The following is a 19,553-nucleotide window of genomic DNA, read 5'->3' as shown; positions in this document are numbered from 1 at the left end:
ATGGACTCTAGTTCAGAAATGCAGGCCCATTTGTGGAATGTTTCATTATGTCACAGATACTGGAAAGATTTAAGATCTGGGAAGTTGGCTGTGTCAATTTCTACCTGGCCAGAGGGTTATTATGATTTGTAATTCAGGAACGATGGCCAGAGCATTTCGCTTTTGTCTCCTACAATGTTGTTATTTGTTAAAAGTTGCTGAACATTGCTCAGAATCGGCAGAGGGTTATCAAGAAAGCAGCGACCCCTTACCAGGAATTTCCAATAACTGGGAACACTTAACAGGACAGCTCACCTTCCCTGCAGCCTCTCACATCCCGACATGCATGTCAATGGCCGGGAAAAGGGCACTTCTGGGTTGGGAGGCCTGCTCTGCTGCCCGCATTGATTGATCAGAGCAGGAGGATTACTGCACTACTGACTGCTAATCAATAGATATTGAGTGCAATCCCCTGCTGTAAATTCAGCCAGGTTAATAAGTGTCCACACAAAACAATGGGCTGAAATACAATCTCCCCATTCAAGGAGCCAGACACATAGGACTGTTTGTTTCAGCAGCTGTCGGTGGGGCAGCGGGAGGCAAGAGCTTGGACTTTCACCCAAAATCGGCCTGGAACTGTCTGCGTTGGCTTCGTGTGCTGAGCTGTCGCGGCAGCCTCATTAGATGGTGCGTTTCTGGGCCCTCCAAGGGCTTCAGTGGTTGCTTTCTATCTCTGTCTCAGACAGAAAACTGCTTATGATTTTGTGCTGGAGCCCCATGGGTCCCGTGTTCCCTGGTACGGAATCCTAGAGTTTCAGACCCTTGCTTGAACATCAAGTCTGCTTAGAAAGAAAAAGGAAAAGAAAGGAAAGGAAAGGAAGGAAGAGAGGGAGGGAGGGAGGGAAGGAGGGGAGAGGAAGGAAGAAGAAAGAAAAGGAAGAAAATGAAAGAAAGAAAAGGAAGGAAGGAAGCAAGGAAGGAAGGAAGGTCGAGAAGACAACCTGTATGTTTTTGTTATGGAGGAAAATGCCAACAGACTTGAGCAAATACCACCGAATATTTAATCACACACCCTCTAGGAAAAACAGTCCTGGTGCAACCATATATTTTCTCTGTCAGGGATGAGATTGGAGCTGAAGAATTACAGAGGGGATTTGCATGTTTCTATATTCTTCTGTCTTGTGCTTAGCCCATGGTTCCAAATTCTGTTCTGACATGGCATACTTAGCTCCGAGACAAAGGGATAGAAATGGCCTCTGTTTTGAATCTCAATACAGGTAAGAACATGCAATACAAAGATTGAAGAGACTTGGAATTTACGTTGTCCGTGGGAGGCCTTGATTTCTTCATGCAGTCCTGATTTCAAATACCGTATGCTACGCCATGGAGTCCCATTCATACTTTTATGCCTGCCCACATTGTATAATAATTTTAGTTTTTGGGGATCCACAACACAACAGCCTTTTCAGGCCCCTGTTGAAGATAAGCTTCTAAGCATAGATTTTACAGGTGTGCGGCTTTGTAATAAAAAGGAAATCTTTAAAACGAATAATTATATGATAAGAAAGAGAAAGATAGGTTCAAGATATTTAAACAGTCAGGGTTAACTACCTGCCCTTTAATGCTCTTTTTCCAAAATGCAACATGAAAGATAATGACATCATTTATCAGCTATTACAATTTTCAAATAACAAGTTCAGCCATTTTTAACTTGGAAATTCTTGTCTACATTTGAGTACTGAATATATCCACTCCTCACTCTGGTTGGGATTGCTAGGGAAACCAGAATAAAAAGAAGACACACTTTCCTTTCCTTTGTCTGTGAGTTCCCCTTCTCTTCTAATGGGTGGTACTGTGACCTTCGGGAGCACACTGACAGGTCTGTTTCTTCCCACTTAAAGCCAGGAGTGTTCTGACCTTTTTCTACTCTGGCTTTCTGTGGATTAACTTCTCTCTTATTAATATTTTAACACAGGAATAAAAACAATCACATTGTATACCAAATTTCAATCCTATGATGTACACTTTTACAAATTATCTTGTTACATGAAAATAATAGACTTTAAGTAGCTTCATGTTTTAGGTGCTTTATAAACTTGCTCAGTGATGACCTCTATCCATGCCTTCTTCATTCTTTTAACTCTGGTATCTGATTATGTTACCCTGGAGGCAAGAAGTAAAAGGAAGAACACAGGCAAAGATGCTTTCACAAGTATCGTTTTGATCATTTCTATGCTCGATGTGAGAATAAGGCAATATTTTAAATTCCACAACCCCATACCAGCATCTCACTTCATTATAGCAATGTTCTATTTGTGTACAGTGTGTACTCTGGTGGATAAAACACTGAGAGGGCAGTAGAAATGCTGGGGCCATTCCTTTCTATTGCTCCTGCAAATGCCCTAAATGAGCGATTTAACTTCCGTCTGCCTGTCTCTTTTACATCAAAATGAAGGTAATAATGTGTTCCTTTCTCTTGATTGGGATGCTTTGTGTTCAAAGATAAAAAGACCTTCAATTTTTAAAGCTATGGTAACCATATATGGATATATTTTATCTAAATATTGTGTTATGCTCTGGCAATAGAAAAAGCTGTTTTAAATCAGGAATATTCTGGAAAATCTTGGTAGAAATACATCTCTAATCTGCAAAATGTGCCATGTATTTTTCCCTTTTATAAGAAAAATTATTCATTATTCACAAGTCTGATCATTTTTTGAAGTTAGTATTCACAACACGGTCATTATTGAATTTTTAAGTATGTGTGAATTTAACAGATAACTGGTAGTGCTTTATAGCTTTTGAATAAGGTTATAATTCTAGGGTTGTGATTTTGGGTCGTTTTCCTTTTATTTCTCCCAATAAAGGAGGCTTTCATGTCTACAGGGAGCTATCATCTTGACTAATCTACAATGCCAATTCTCTGCTTTTTGCTCCAGCAAGAGGCACATGAAATGAGGTTCAGACTCAGTGAAATAGATTCTGAAGTGCAGAAATAGAAAATTGTAATTTTTTAAATCTATTTTTTAAATTTCTTTGCTATTCCGGATGCATTGTTTCCCATTAATCTTCTATTTTGTAATCTTCCTATTAGAGACAGAGTTGAGGATTTGCAAGTCGAAATAAAGGGAATTTGGAATATATAAATATAAATATAAATATATATATATATATATATATATATATATATATATGAAGGTAATGAGTGACTATGACTAAGTCATTTAAGCTCTTAGAACTTCAGGTGACAACTTATAAAATAGCTGTAATATTATCTATTGCAAATGGGTTATTCTCAGAGTGCCTGGTATATTGCGCGTGCTCAGACTGCTCCCTATCATCACCATCATTATCGTCTGCAGTATAAAGAATGACAATGATCCTGACAATGATCCAAATCAAGAAGAAGATAGAAAAGGAAAGGCCAGACAGTCTGAAGAGTAAAGCTAAATGGCTTGAGGAGTCAGGTTTAATTTCTTTTCTGTGGCCATCCGGGTCAGCTTATCTGCCTAGAACCACAGTGTCTGAGGAGCAGTGATTTGAAATTCAGGAGGGACAGTATGTGGAGGGTTGGTGGGGAGGATTTTTTCTTTCTTTCTACTGCTAAACTCCTTTTATCCCAGTCTTTGCTAATATAATCTAGAACCAACTCCTTGCTTCTAATTCCTGATTCCACAGCCCATATTTGATCTAGTCCCCTTTGCCCAAGAGTTTAAATAAGATACATTTAGCTAAGGCATTTGGCATGACTCTCATTAAAGAAATTAGATCAATCTGTGATAACCGACTCAGTCCAAACGTGAGCTCCAACTATACAAGGTGAGCCCTGTTCTGTCTGCCACTCATTTCGACTTTTGGGGCGGGATTTAGCAGAATTTGTAAATCAGGAGGCAGACATTTTAGAAAGGGGATTTGTGTAATCTGCCAGTCCTCAAACTCTCTGCCTTGTTTCATACAAGAAACGGTGGGCGGTAAGTCCTTGAAGATTAGTCAAGGTCTGAGGTACTCCTAGGTCAACAATGAAAGGAATTTTGTGGAAGAGAGAAGTGGTGTTAACACTCCCAAGATGATTGCTAGCTCTTCATTCCCATAAACCAGAGACAGTAAGAGAGAAATCAAGAACAGCTCTTTGAAATAAAAATGGAGTAATTCAGTAGGAGAAATGGAAGACAAATTTTAGGAAATTTCCCAGAAAATTGAACAAAAGACTAAGAGTTAGAGAGTATAAAAGTTAATAAAACTAAAAGCTCAGGCTAGAAGATATACATCCAAATACTAGGGTTCACAGATAAAAAGAAGAGAAGGTCTTCAGTGAAATACTTGAAGACCATCTCTCAGAAGCAAGGGTACAAGTTCTGAAACTGAAAGATCTCACCCAGCATCTACACAATGAAAGGGAAAAGGTAGTACTGAATTATGTGATATCATTACATTTCAGACACTGAAGGCAGTGCCTGTGATCCTAAAGGCTACCTGAGAGGAAAACAAGACGTAGCTTATGGAGCCTTTGGATAAAGAATGTCAGTAGACTTTCCAACAGCAAACTGGGAGCTAGGAAAGAAAAAAAGAAAAGAAAAGAAAGAAAAATGCCTTGACAATTCCCAGAAAAAATACAATTCTATTTACACCGGATGCTCAGAGAAATCATCAATCAAATCAGAGGACACAATAAAGACATTTTAGGTATTCGAGGTGGCAGCAATTACTACCATGGCATAAGCCAAGCAAGTATACTGAGGAAAGATAACAGGAGTTCCAAAGACTTGGTGATTCATGTGAAGTAAAGGTGAAGATGAGATCTAAGGTAACAGTGAAGGGAAATCCCAGAGCCATTCCTGTACAGGGGATCCGAGTAGGAGCCAAGTTCAAATGAAAGCAGGAGGCATAAAAGTCAGGAAGTAACCAAATCATTTGAATCTACTGAGAAGTATTTCATATTTCATAGAGAGCTTTGGAGAGGAGTTAGTGAGAGATAGAAACCAAGCCAGTGGAAAGATGAGAATTAAATTCCATGGCAAACAAAAGCCTACATGGAAGGGATTCCACCTACACCACTCAGCTAGCATTCGTATTTATAGAATAATCTTGTTGCAGAATCTTGATCTATCCAAATTCATGAAGAGACAATATTGGGACAGTGCACATAGTTCATTGCCCTTGTTAATTCCTTTCCAACCATGGAGTTGGCATAGCCATTCTTCAATTTTGTCTGTAGGCAAAGTAAATTAAAGGTTTTCTATGGTAGAAGATAGTCTTAAAATCCAGTTACATAGTTGTGAATAAAACATTGTGAAGACAAGATCACTGGCCATAGTTTTTGATTTTCAGGATTTGTTGCTTTTTCAATTAAGTTTATTTTTCTCTTTAGAGCTTGAAGTGGATAAGTGGTTTGTACAGAAGGCAAGAGGAGGAAGGGGTCATGAAGGAAGGCTGAAGTTCCAGGTCTTATGAAGGGTTAGAGGCCTGGCCCTATAAAGTGTATTTAATGCCAAAGAAACCTGAGCAGGAAAAAAACAAAAAACACAAGTCTCACTCTGGTTGGGGGTTCACCTTTACACCAATTTCAGTTGTTGTAAAAATCATACCCACAATTGGCCAGGCACACTGGCTCACGCCTGTAATTCCAATACTTAGGGAGGCAGAGGTGGGTGGATCACAAAGTCAGGAGTCCGAGACAAACCTGGCCAATATGGTGAAACCTTGTCTCTACTAAAAATACAAAATTAGCTGGGCATGGTTGCACATGCCTGTAGTCCCAGTTGCTCTGGAGGCTGAGGCAGGAGAATCACTTGAACCCGGGAGGCAGAGGTTGCAATGATCCAAGATTGCATCACTGCCCTCCAGCCTGGGTGACAGAGAGAGACTCCATCTAAAAAAAAAAAAAAAAAAAAAAAAAAAAATTATACCCACAACAAATCATTAAAGGAGGGAGAAACCATTCCTCCTACTTTTTGCTATGATTTTTCACTGAAGAAAATAAATTACAAAAAAAAATCAAATACAGTGAAGTCACCATTGTTACCATATTGGCATGCTCTCTTCCAGATGTACTTTTAAATGCTGGGCATGGTTTATACCTAAAATTTTAGATTCTACTTTGTTTTGCTAAAACTAATGAAATGTTCCCATGTCATCTAAAATTCCTTTTACAATGTATTTTAATGCTGGATAATATTTCAATGTATACCACTTCATAATCTATTTAACTGTGTCTCTAATATTGCCATGAAGGTCTTTCTGAGTCTTCATGATGTTGAGGAGAATATGTTTGTTCTGAAATTCTTGATCACATCTCTGAGTATTTGATTGAAACTAGATTCGGAAATGTGGAATCATTGGGTCAAATTGCCTTCAGAAAGTTTGTGCCAAATGTCAGAGTTAATGTATAGCAAGGTGTTCATTTTTTTTCTATTACATTCAAATCATCGTTGTGTGTGTGTTATTATAAAAATATTTGCTAGTGTAGTAAGAGACTATTAAATATTTTGTGTATATCATTCTTTCATTAGGAGTGAGATTGAATACGTTTGCACATGCAATCCATCAGTTGAATTTTTGCTTTTGTGAATTGTCTGTTAAGGTCTTTCATTCACTAATTGCTTGAGATTTTTATTTTAAATTTGTATTTAAGTATTTTGACTGCATTCATCTTTCATGTTGGTTGCAATTCCATTGCTTCCCTAATTTGCTGGTTTGCTAAGCCTAGTCTGTATTTTTATAGCCAAAGTGAGCTTTGATTCCCCTCACTCTACTTCCCACCAGTGCTGTGTTTGCCTGTGTTCTGCAGGTCACAGCTCAAGTGAGGAACTTGAGTATCAGTTTTGGTTTCTCTTTCTTCCTTTCCATCTTCCTCTTTCTTCCTTTCCATCTTTAAGCCTTAGAAAGGAAGGCTGGCAGAACCATGTCTCCAGTACCTCTGCTTATGACTGTGTTGACTGCATCCCCAGCTGATGATCACCATCTTTCATCTGGGCTGGGCAACAGGCTCCTTCCTGGCCTCTCACGTCCTCTATTCTGTAGTCAACAGAGAAACTGTACGGAAGCATCTCCATCTGCCTGAATGCCACCCCCAGGACATGCACATGTGGACACACATGGCCTTCACTACAGCTGTCTTCTACATTCTGTTTGGTTCTTAACTTCAATGCCCTCTTCAGTGGGTTGATTACAGACCCGGAAAGATGTGTCTATCTCCTAGTCCTGAGAACACGAGTATGGGACCTTACTTGAAAAAAAGTGTTTTTGCAGATATAAATGGGTTAAGGATCTCAAGATGAGATCACATTCCATTATCCGGGTGGGCTCTAAAACCAAGGAAATTTTCCTTAAAAAAGAGAGAAGAGAAGATGCACACGGAGGAGGAGACACGAAGATGGCAGTGCGGGTGGGGATGGGGCATCTAGAAGGAACGCTGGCAGCCCTCGGAGCAGAGAGAGGCCATGGCTGGATGGTCCTCCAGCATCTTCAGAGAGATCTGTTGACACCTTGATTTTGGACTTCCAGCCTTCAGAACTGTGAAAGAATAAAAATTATTGTCTGATTAAGCCATCAAGATTGAGGTAATTTGTTAAAACAGCCCCCAAATCAATACACTGTCTTCTCAGGAATGCATCTACTGATCATCCTGTCCTAAGAGGGTTCTCCAAGGCAGTTTCCATTACTGAAACATCTTCGGTTTCTCTCTCTCTCTCTTTTTTTTTTTTTTTTTTTTTTGACTTTTGCTTTAAGTTCAGGGGTATAAGTGCAAGTTTGTTACATAAGTAAACTTGTATCACGGGGGTTTGTTGTACAGATCAATTCATCACCAGGGTGTTAAGCCTAGCACCCTGTAGTTATTTTTCCTGATCCTCTCCCTCCTCCCACCCTCCACCCTCCAAGCAAGGCCCCAGCATGTATTGCTTCTGTCTGTGGGCCCATGTGTTCTCACCATTTAGCTCCCATTTATAAAGTGAGAACATGCGGCATTTGATGTTCTGTTTCTACCTTACGTTAGTTTTCTGAGAATAGTGGCCTCCAGCTCCATCCGTGTCCCTGCAAAGGACATAATCTCATGCTTTTTTGTGGCTGTATAGTACTTCATGGTGTATATGAACCACATTTTCTTTATCCAGTACATCATTGACGGGCATTTAGGTTGACTCCACATTTGGTTTTTTAAATAGTATGTTTGATAGTTTCTAATTGTAATTAATCTTTTTCAATATTACTCGTAGGTCATAGGTACCATAGAGGCAAGCATCTTGTTTAATTAGTCTTTAATGCATGCCTAGTCCTGGACACATTGTGATCAATTACATACTGGGGAAAGAGAGGATAGCAAAGACAGAAAGGAGAAGACAAAGATGAAAATGGAGAAGAAGAAGAAAAAAAAACATTAAATAAGTCTGCTCTTCAATGCATTCTTTTCTTCTGATTAAAATTCTTACTGTGACTTCCAGGTGATAAGGCCTTGTGGAGCATAGTACATGCCTAACTTTAATTGGTAAGGCTACACATCTCATTAACAAAGCTGGTTCTGTTTCCCTTTTTTTCTATTTTCGTTTTTATTATACAAGTAATATTTAAAACATTCTACCACAGTTGCATCAGAGCACACATATGTTGGATAAACCTTAAAAGTCCCCCGACCTTCCATGACCTCCCCATTTCATGCAGATTTTTATCCTATTTTATACATTTACATACACATACATACAAACATATGTGCAAACATATTTCATAGCATTAAGAGGAACACTCATAAAAACACAATTTTTTCCTAAATGTGCTTTTTCATCTGATAATGTGAACATGCATTTTTTGTTCAGCACATACAATGCGAATATCTCATTTTTAGTGGCTGCATGGCTGCATTTGTGCAAGGTAGAGTATTACCATAATTTATTTTGCTATTGTTGCATAAATGGTCATTTATCATTGTTCTTCACTACTTTACCAAATGTTGCAATAGATATCTTTTACGCTTAAAACTTTCCATTTTCAACAATGTTATTAAAGACAATTTTCTAGAAGTCTAATTATTAAAGTGACATTTAAATATTTGATAGATACTGACAATTAGCAGTCAATAAATGTTTTGCCAGCTAATACTTTTATCAAAATTATATGAGAATGCTTGTTTTTCATATTATTGTAGTGCTTTACAAACTTTTATCATCTATTAGAGAAAAAAATAACAATTTTTTTTATTGCTAATGATGCTAAGCTTTTTTATGTGTGAATTGGCTATAATGTTTCTCCTACATTTATTGCATGTTCGTTTGTTTTGTTCACTTTCCAATTAGTCTGTGAATATTTTTATTATTGATTTGTTGGCACTCTTTATGTATTTTTTTATCATTCCAATGGTGTATTATATTAATGTATTTCATATGAGAACACTTACCTTTGCAGGGATGTTAACTACGGTTGCTCTTTGACTTACGAAAGAGTTATATCCAGATAATGCCATCATAAATTGAGAATATGGTGAATCGATCATCACACCTAGCCTCACTCACCTCAAACCTGTTCAGAATAATCACATAGCCTATAGTTGGGCAAAATCATCTGGCAAAAACCCTGTCGTATAATAAAGGGCTGAATACTGTACAAAGATGAACATTGTCTAGACATTACGGGATGCAAAATCACAAACACAATATCCAGAAGATGCTGGCGACAGTCCACTGCAGAGTGTTGGCTATATGGCCTCTTGCTCACAGGGGGATGGGGAGCTGGGCTCCCTGCCACTGCCCAGCATGTCTGAGCAGTGTCCTACTGCCTACTGCTGTCCCAGAAAAACAGACCAAAATTAAAAATTCATACTGTGGTTTCTACTGAACTCATATCACTTTTACACAGCATAAAGTTGAAACACTGCAAGTCAAACCATCATGAATCGGGATCGTTTGTGTGTATCTACAGATCTGATTTCCTTTCCATTCTTAATTAATTTTCACCCGTTTGGTGTCAAACTCCTGTTTGCTGTGGTTTGTTTCTACTTGAGGATGAGGTGACTGGTGATCATGAAACAGATGTTCTTAAACTCTCCGTCCAGTGATCTACCTGTAAAACCAGGTGGGCACCTGAATGCAGGTTCTAACAAAATTGAACCAGTTGCATGGAACCACAAGGGGGAGGTGTTTGACCTTAACTGTGAGAGAGGAAATTTTATCTCCTGACCCCTAATTGAATGACAAATTGAAGACAAGGCACGCCCACCTGGCTGCTAGCCTGGTTAAGATTTTACATTTTTTCTCTCCTTCACTGGAGTCACAAGCCCTAATTTAATGAAATAATTTAACAAACCAAAATGACTGTAGGACATGCTTTAAAATGTAAATCACATCATCTGTTGCCTAGATCAGTGTGACATCTGCCATTCTGAAGGACACAGAAGGTAGATATGGCAGGATATGTTTGTGTATCGGTTTATTTAATACCTTTTAAGCTGTCATCTCATTCTTATCTTCTCCGGATACCTGGACAAATGCAAAGAAAACATTCAGCTGAGTCAAAAGTGCAGAATTATTAATCAATCCTTGCAAACAATGGGCTCCTTGGCCCCTTTGGTGGGCTGAATTCTCAGGATTGCAGAAATGAAAAATTGTGGTGATTTGGAGGGCATTAGATTCTTGTCTGCCTGACTTTATTTCAACTTCATGTTTATTCTGTGTTACCATTGAACAAAGACATGATTGCCTTGGAAGGGTACCGCGGTTCTGTCATGAGGCTCTCTTAATTGCTAATACCATTCATTAATTAGAAGAGGGAGAACTAGTGTTGGAGGCTCGCTGGGGACCCAGCAGGTTTAGGGCTACCTAGTTTAGTATGCTAATGACGACTGCCTCTCCTAATATGCCAGTCAAAAGTGACTTTCTCTAATCTGTCCTAAAGTGTGTGACAATCTGAGCATATGGTGACAGCTGCAGAGGCATAACGCTGTATCCCACAGGGAGGGGCTTGGTGACTCTGGTTGGAGTCCGGGGGGCCTAGGACACGGGAAGGCAGGAGCCTCAGAGAGCAGCACCAGGCCAGCTCTCACATTCCAGTTGGAAATGACAAGCTCCACACGTCCCTTTAGACTGTCATGAAGAAAAATCATAAGGGCCTGATTTTCCCTTTTGTCTCAGCATCAAATCCTGCAAGGAGACCCGCCCAGATTTTCAAGGAAGGTCTGCACTGAATAACTGAAGACGTGAACTCTCCTTATATTTCACTCAACGCCCTGAAAAATGTGTTCCTTCGAGGCGGGGCTGCAGTGTGATCCAGTGATGTGTTCCAGAAAGTTTCCTAACTTGGACTGCAATCAGATTTACTTCTCCTAAGTGCCTCCTGCTTGAGGGCATGGGCATCTCTGTAGACAATTTAGCTGGGAGCATAAATGGTTCAGGGGAGATCAATTATCTGATTAAGGAGCCAAAGCAGATGGTGACCTGGTTATGAGGAATTCTCAACTCACCCTGGTTTTGTTTGCTCATTTGTTTCCCACATCCCACCTTTGATGAAAATCTTCCCTTCCACCTTTTCATAAAAACACAACGAGTAATTGAGTCTTTTTGGGGGATAGGGGTGGTGGGGAATCTGAAAAGATCACTGGCTTTACATGTGTCATTGCAGATGCGAGAAATGCATTAAGCGTTTTTAGGAGAATGGACACTATCGAGGTCCTGACAGGCTGGTGACGATTTGTTTGCATTGGAGTAACCAGTATGTCGGCCGTTAGTCTTTGACTAATCGCTCCTGTCAGCTTGTTAAACATTAAAAACAAATGCACGCACTGGAGAAAAGCCATACCTCTTTTTGAGATAGGGAGTCAGCTTTCAGGCTCTTTTCGATACATGTGGTCTTGAGGTTGTGCGTTGCTGAAGGTGGCCTTCGCACCTTTCGTGAGGAGCCCTTCTTAGGCAGAGTGAGGACAGAGGTGCTGAACTTCTGACCTGAGAGCCAGGTCCATCTCCAGCTGGTCCCCAGGTGTACACATTTCTGGTCACTGATGTGGCAGCACAGAACGCAATTTTCTTCCTGTGAGCTGATCTGGTTATTCTAGTCATAAAGGTCTCTGAAGGTTAGAGGAATAGAGAGCCATTCAGAATCTGTGAGCAGTGTTTAGGCAGATAATTAACTTCTCAAAGCAGCAGGAACAAGTGGATGTTATTCAGAAACGCACAGTCTAACGAAAATGTACTTTATTCTTTGATTCTTCTTCTCTGTATTTTTATTCCTCTTTTCTTTCTCCATTTTTCATCCTTCGTGGTCTCTTTTTAAATTCTCTCCTTTCGTTAATTCTAGTCTATCTTTTTTTTGTTTCTTGTCTGTAAGTTGTGATCTCCTTCCCCTATCTGCTTAATGGATTATACATAGATTCTGATTTATAGACATCTGGGAGTAGTTTCTCATGTATCTCAGTCTCTCCAGGAGTCTCTATTGAAGAGATATTGGTTGGGCTGGAGGTGCAGTGGTTCATGCCTGTAATCCCAGCACTTTGGGAGCCTGAGGTGGGTGGATCACCTGAGGTCAGGAGTTCAAGACCAGCCTGGCCAACATGGTGAAACCCTGTCTCTACTAAAAAATACAAAAATTAGCCAGGCATGGTGGCAGGCACCTGTAGTCCCAACTACCAGGGAGGCTGAGGTAGGAGAACTGCTTGAATCCGGGAGGCAGAGATTGCAGTGAGCCAAGACTGTACCACTGCACTCCAACCTGAGTGACAAGAGCCAAACTCTGTCTGAAAAAAAAAAAAAAGAAAAAAAATGTTTTACAAGATGATGAGCTCATTCCAAATCAGTAAACATTGATTAATTACATTTGAAGTAATCCCACAATGTTCAATATAATAAGGTTTCAGTATGCATTATTAAAACTAAACATGTATATTTTCCAAGGAAGTTTTGAGAATGTTTTACCTGTTCAAATTTATGCTACCAGGGTAACACCATGTTCTTAAGGGCATTTCCTCTGAAAAACCGCTTTCTTCTGTAGTACGACTGCTTATTTTCAGACTTAAGTTTATTGAAATTAATCAGCTGATGCATCTGGGGTGCGTTTATCCTTGTGACAGTGTGTGGAACCTTTTTTCACATCTCAAGAGGAAAGATTATGGGTCAGCAGAGATAGTCTTCACAATAATGGTCTGTAATTCAGATGGAAACCTCGCTTGTGGCCACGGCAGTACTTTCCTCTCCTCTTGGCGAAGGGATTCCTGAGCAGAGCCTGGCCTCTGTGCTCTGGGAAGACACTGTGCTCTCAAGCAGGCTGGAGAATTTCAAACCCACTGCCAGAGCCAGATTCAGGGACAGCCAGGGCCAACTTCTGGAATTTTGTTGAATATACACTTTCTAAGAGCTGTTTTTCTTTGTTGAGATGACTTTTAACCAAAATGTCACTTTTAAAAGCCAGTTTCAATGATCAATCTATCATCAAGTTCCCACTGCGGATTCCAGAGTGCCTTTCTGGACAAACTAAGATAAATACATTCACTCAGAACTCAGAGTAGGGCTCCAGGAGCAATGAAATCAAAAGGATAAAAAGTCTCAAAACCAAATCTGTGGAATACATTTCCAGGGGAGGTTCATGAATTCTAAGAACACTCTCAGGTTCCCATATTTTGGGAGATATTTAGGGACATTGAATAAGCTGTAAGCACCATCTCCATGCTGCCCTGGAAGACCTACAACAATTGATAAATAAACACAAGAAAAGGTTATTCATGGCATAGTCTAAATAAAACACATCTAATTTTATTAATGAAAGTTAAAGTGTTCAAGTAAATCATCACAGAAACGTGCTAATAAACATATAGGATTTTAAAAATTAAATCTGTGAAATAGCTACTATACTATCTTTAAAACAATCCAAAGAGAAAACATGTCAAAAGATTGGTTTTAGAATAACTGGATTAATTTAGGTTCTGACATGTGAAAGCAAGTCTTAACAAAGGAGATATTTATGTTGACAAATGGAAGGCAGTTCTCTAACATAAAAATTTTAACAGTGCTTCAAACATCTAGTGTTTATGCTGTCCAAATTTGTAATCTCTATAACAATAAGCTATAGATACTTGTGGCAGAAAATAACCATTTTCCTTATTTTAATTACCAACCTACTTTAGTCATTTTTAAAAAAATTCTTTGTATTAATTATATGGATGTATAGATGCCTTCATTAAAGATAAGCGGCGTTCTGGACTATCACCTCATAACACTTCTAAGGAAGTCCTTACACAATTTGCTTCTTTTTGCATATGTGGTATTTCCAAAATGTGTTGTGTTGTGTTGTGTTGTGTTGTATTTTGAAATAGACTCTTGCTCTGTCGCCCAGGCTAGAGTGCAGTGGTGCCCTCTCAGCTCACAGCAACCTCCACCTCCCAGGTTTAAACGATTCTCCTGTCTCAGCCTCCTCAGTAGCTGGGATTAAAGGTGCATGCCACCATGCCTGGCAAATTTTTCTATTTTTAGTAGAGATGGGGTTTCTCCCTGTTGGCCAGACTGGTCTTGAACTCCTGAACTCAGGTGATCTGCCTGCTTTGGCCTCCGAAAGTGCTGGGATTACAGACATGAGTGAACCACCATGCTTGGCCCCAAAATGTATCTTCTAGAGTACTGCTCTCAATAGATACTTGGCACAACATGTATCCATATTCTTTTTCCTGTGCTTGCAACCTACACAATTTGATACCTGGAAATGAGTAGCTGCAGGTCACAGACCCTAACATGGGGCAGGTTCTAAGTGAAAGAAGTAGGGGAAGTGAGGAATCCCTTTCTCTGAACTGGACTTCGACAACCTTTCTTATGCCAACGCAATACAATTGGCCAAACTGTAGTCTGTAATGGTGATGGAAACTTTAGTATTAAGGGACTTGGAAGGAAAAAAAAATCTGGTTTTCAAAGTATGTTGACTACTTCTTGCAGTCACCAATAAGAACCTGTGTAGAGCCAGGCGCGGTGGCTCACGCCTGTAATCCCAGCACTTTGGGAGGCCGAGGCGGGTGGATCACTAGGTCAAGAGATCAAGACCATTCTGGTCAACATAGTGAAACCCCGTCTCTACTAAAAATACAAAAAATTAGCTGGGCATGGTGGCGCGTGCCTGTAATCCCAGCTACTCAGGAGGCTGAGGCAGGAGAATTGCCTGAACCCAGGAGGCGGAGGTTGCGGTGAGCCGAGATCGCGCCATTGCACTCCAGCCTGGGTAACAAGAGCGAAACTCCGTCTCAAAAAAAAAAAAAAAAAAAAAAAAAAAAGAACCTGTGTAAAGAGGTAATCTTAGAGAGGGGGAAAATAACTCATGATTTTTCATCTGTGGCTGTAGATAACAATTCAGAATTTTAAATCTGGCTTTTAGAAGTATGGAAACATTTTAAAAATAGCAACCAACACAAAGTGAAAATATAAACAGAGATTCTTCTCTGTCACCTTTCCTTCTCCCCTGAGTTCCTGCTCCCATTCTCTGCCAATTTAAAGAACTGTGTTCACCATTAAAATAAAATTAAAAAAACAAAAACAAAAAACTGGAGCTCGTACTCATTGTGATGGTGCATCTGAGATACAGTCTCAGTGCAAAGAACGCATTTTTCCTCTTGAAGCCAGAGCGTTCAAATGGCTACAGACAGAGGCCTGGGTGAAATTAGCAAATACCGCACTAAAAGCTCAAGGGATGGACAGTGCACAAAACTTTTGCTAATAGACAAATCTTCGCCTTCAAAAACTTGATCAGAGGTTATATTTTGTTCTTGTTCTAGCCATGGAATTGACTGAAAGCCTTATAGAACAGAGAGCTACCTGATGTTTAAGGAAGATCACTGCCATGGAAACCAGAAGCAGTTATGAAGAGGCTGCAATGGTTCCACGCCGAGATAACCTTTAGGCCCACAGAACCATGTCAGCGGGGAAAGTTCCCCAAAGGGATACCTTTCATTGCCATCAAAGAGAGGCCAAAGAAGCAGTGGGAAGGGGAGATTATACCGGGAAGCTCACGGAGAGTTCTCTAACCAGGTTAAATCAACAACACGGACCACTGAAATGGCAGGAAGTTCTTGCCAGAATCATTCAGTTGTAAATGATAAATGGACCCATGGCCTCAGTGGCTCATGTCTCATGCTTTTATTTTCTAAGTAGGAAGTCAGGTTTGCTTTTGTAGTTATCATTTTCTTCCCTCACAATCCATGTGGAATGTCTCCTATGATACATGATTTATTGTTAATCAGAGGTCTCCAGGCATTCGAACCTGATAAAGAAGAAGGCATATCACTGGACAGTTCCAAGTCCATGTCCTAGACTTGCAACTAGGTGTAATAGCTAGAGATGACAATATCGCCTTCTTGGAAAGCGTTTAGTGCATTTTTCTAAGTGTGAGCATGTCTGAACGAGAGGGCATGGGAAGCAGGGCCTTTGTGAATGCTGCTAACTACTAGACCCTCATGGATATTGCTGGCTACTGATGCAGGAACTGCTTCCTCCTTCTCTTTTCCAAACACAATCTTGATTTGCTTTTAGCCTCCCTTCATTTTCCAAAGATTCCCTATGTCCCGAATAAAACTGAAAATACTTCCTCAGTTCCAAAAGTCAGCAAGATTAATTTGGGAGTAATTCTGCTTCTCTAATTAGTGACAGGAACACGCATGAGACCCATTTCAGGCCCATGACACCAGTGGGGCTGCTTCTGAGGAGGCTTGCTTGATGTTATTAAGAACTCCTGGAAGTAACCCCTTCTTAATTCTTCCTGGTGTTGCCCTATGTGCAGGTGTCTCCATACTTTTTACACAGGGTCCCAGTTCACTTTCCCTCAGACCGCTGGAGGGCCGCCACATACTGTGCTCCTCTCACTGACCACCAATGAAAGAGGTGCCCCTTCCTGAAGTGCAGTGGGGGGCTGGATAAATGACCTCAGGGGGCCGCATGCGGCCCGCGGGCCATAGTTTGGGAACGCCTGCCCTATGTGAATGCAAGGATAAGGATGACTTCAGCTCTCCTGTTTTCAGCCTAAAGAGGAAGCTAACATGCTCCGAGGTACACCTGAAATAAACTCTTAAGCCAGTTACTTGATCCAGTTAATATTGAAATTCACCTTTCCTCTAGATTTCACAGTATGCCATTTCTTATAGGACAAGCTCACTTGAGTTGGTGTTATTATTTGCCAACAAAAGCCTTGCAAGGGATATGGCTTCAGTGAAAAAGTTATAGAAGCCACAAGCCATGGTTTAGAGTCGGGGGAAGAGAAAAAACGCATTACCAGAGAGGAAATAGTGTAACAGAGAAGAGCAGAAGAAATATATATTTTGCCTACGTAGAATTAGTCCTTGTGCAGAGAACCACAGAATCTCAGGACAGAGGGGTACTGAAGTGCAGTCTATATATAAACTGGCACTGGTTTAAAATAAGCACTGTTGTATGTTTTTGAAATTCATAAATTTCAAATATCTTTTATTCTGATATGTCTTTTCACTTTTTTGTAATTAAAATTGCATTTTTAATTGAATAATATAAATGATTTTACACTTATGTGTATCAAGCTACATTAGATAGCTCTGCATTTTATATTACTTAAAGTTTTGCTGATTTGTGAAACTCCAGAATCTGGATATTACCAGATTAGGTAAATATCTTTTACTGATTATGATGGTTAATTTTATGTGTCAGATTGGCTGAGCTCTGGTCCCAGTTGTTTGCTCAAACACCAGTCTAGATATTGCTTTGAAGATTTTTTTTTTTTTAGATATTATTAACACTTAAATCAGTGGACTTTAAGTAGATAACCCTCCATAATATATGAATTGAAAGGTCATCGGCTCAGAGTCCACTGATTCCACTCCATACTGTATAAATTGTCTGAGCTGATTGAGTGAGGCCACTCCATACCCCAGCTGCACCTTACTCAATCAGCTGAAGGCTTAATAGAAAAGACCGAAGTCCCCCCAAAAAGAGGAAATCCTGCCTCTAGGCAGCCTTTGTATTCAGGACTGAAACATCAAATCCTGACAGATTCCTAACTTCTGGGTCTGTTCTACAAGTGTCAGAGTTTCTACCTTACAATTTCATGAGCCAGTTCCTTAAAACAAATCTCTCTCTCTCTCTCTCTCTCTCTCTGTGTGTGTGTGTGTGTGAGTGTGTGTGTGTGTGTCTATACACATTGTGTTGGTCTGTGTCTCTGAAAAACTGCAAATAAGACACTGAATTTTTAATATTCATCTATTAACCAATGTTATTTAGGTCCTGTGATGATTAATTTTGTGTGTCAACTTGACTGGACTATAGGGTGCCCAGATATTAGGTCAAACATTATTCTAGGTATCCCTGTGAGGGAGTTTTTGGATGAAACTGGACTTAAATCAGTAGACGGAGTAAATCAGATGGCCCTCCCTTATGTGGACAGGCTTCACCCTATCAGCTGAAGGCCTGAAAAGAACAAAAATGCTGCCCTGCCTCAATTCATCCTGCCTGATTGCCTTAAAACTGGTGCATCAGCATTTCCCTGCCCTAAGACTCAAACTGAAATATTGGCTCTTCCTGCATTTTCAGACTGGACCTCCACCACCATCTTTTCCTGGGTCTCCCGCTTGCACACTTGGGGCTTACTACCCTTTATAATCACAGGAGCTATTCTCCCACTGCCCCGAGTACGTGTGTGTGTGCTTGTATATGTATTATTTGTGTATACACACACACACACACACACACACACACACACACACAAATTAATCAGGGAAAACCCTGATTAATACAGGTCCTTACCACAGGCTGAATACTACTAGGAATAGAAAAATGGTGCACTGTCAAGTAGAAGAATTGAAGGTGTCAACACCTGCAATGAAATGTGATAAAAAATGCAAAGAAGTTGAAGACAAAATATTGTCTAATGCAAGACAAAGGGGTCCAGGAAACTCAAGAATGCTTTTTCAGAGGAGTTGACTTTGAGCTGGGTTTTGAAGATTGAGAGGAGGTTTATCAGGCAGAAAAATAAAGAAACTGTTTCCCAAGAATAAACACACATGTTAAACCTCAGTTGAAATATCTCCCAGGTGATAAGACCTCACTATCTGCTTGCTGTCATTCCAGTGACAGATTGCTCTAATTATGAGAATCTACCCTTCTGAAACAGCCCCCTCCCCCTCAATTTGGTTCTGGTCCTGTCTCAAGCATTTACTAGACATGTGGCTTTGGAGGTAACCTACCTATTCTGAGATTCACTGCCATCATCTATAAATGGGAATAATAACACTTTATAGGGCTATAGCAAATCAGATCTTTTATTTAAAATTTTGAGCACATATTAGGCATGCGATTTATGTCATTTCATGATATTCCTTCTGAAGGGAGATAGAGCAAATGTATTCCATATCCATAGGGAAGGCCTTTCACAAAATGATAGCCCATGAATAAATTCAGGAAAATGGGTTGAAACACAATGTACTATATCAATAACTCACAAAATATGCTATATATAATATTTTACATGTATATCTACATATATACATTTACATATATACATGAAAATGCATTCATTCATATTATAAATGAATACAATTAATAGCAATCTTTCAATGTTTACTTTTTTCCTATCTGGACACATTAATACCCAAGATATGTTGCTTGGTG

The sequence above is a fragment of the Saimiri boliviensis genome, chromosome 1, assembly GCF_048565385.1.
Source record: "Saimiri boliviensis isolate mSaiBol1 chromosome 1, mSaiBol1.pri, whole genome shotgun sequence".
In the NCBI taxonomy this organism is placed as follows: Eukaryota; Metazoa; Chordata; class Mammalia; order Primates; family Cebidae; genus Saimiri; species Saimiri boliviensis.
The sequence above is the reverse complement of the archived record's forward strand: the minus strand, read 5'-3'. Positions refer to the sequence as shown.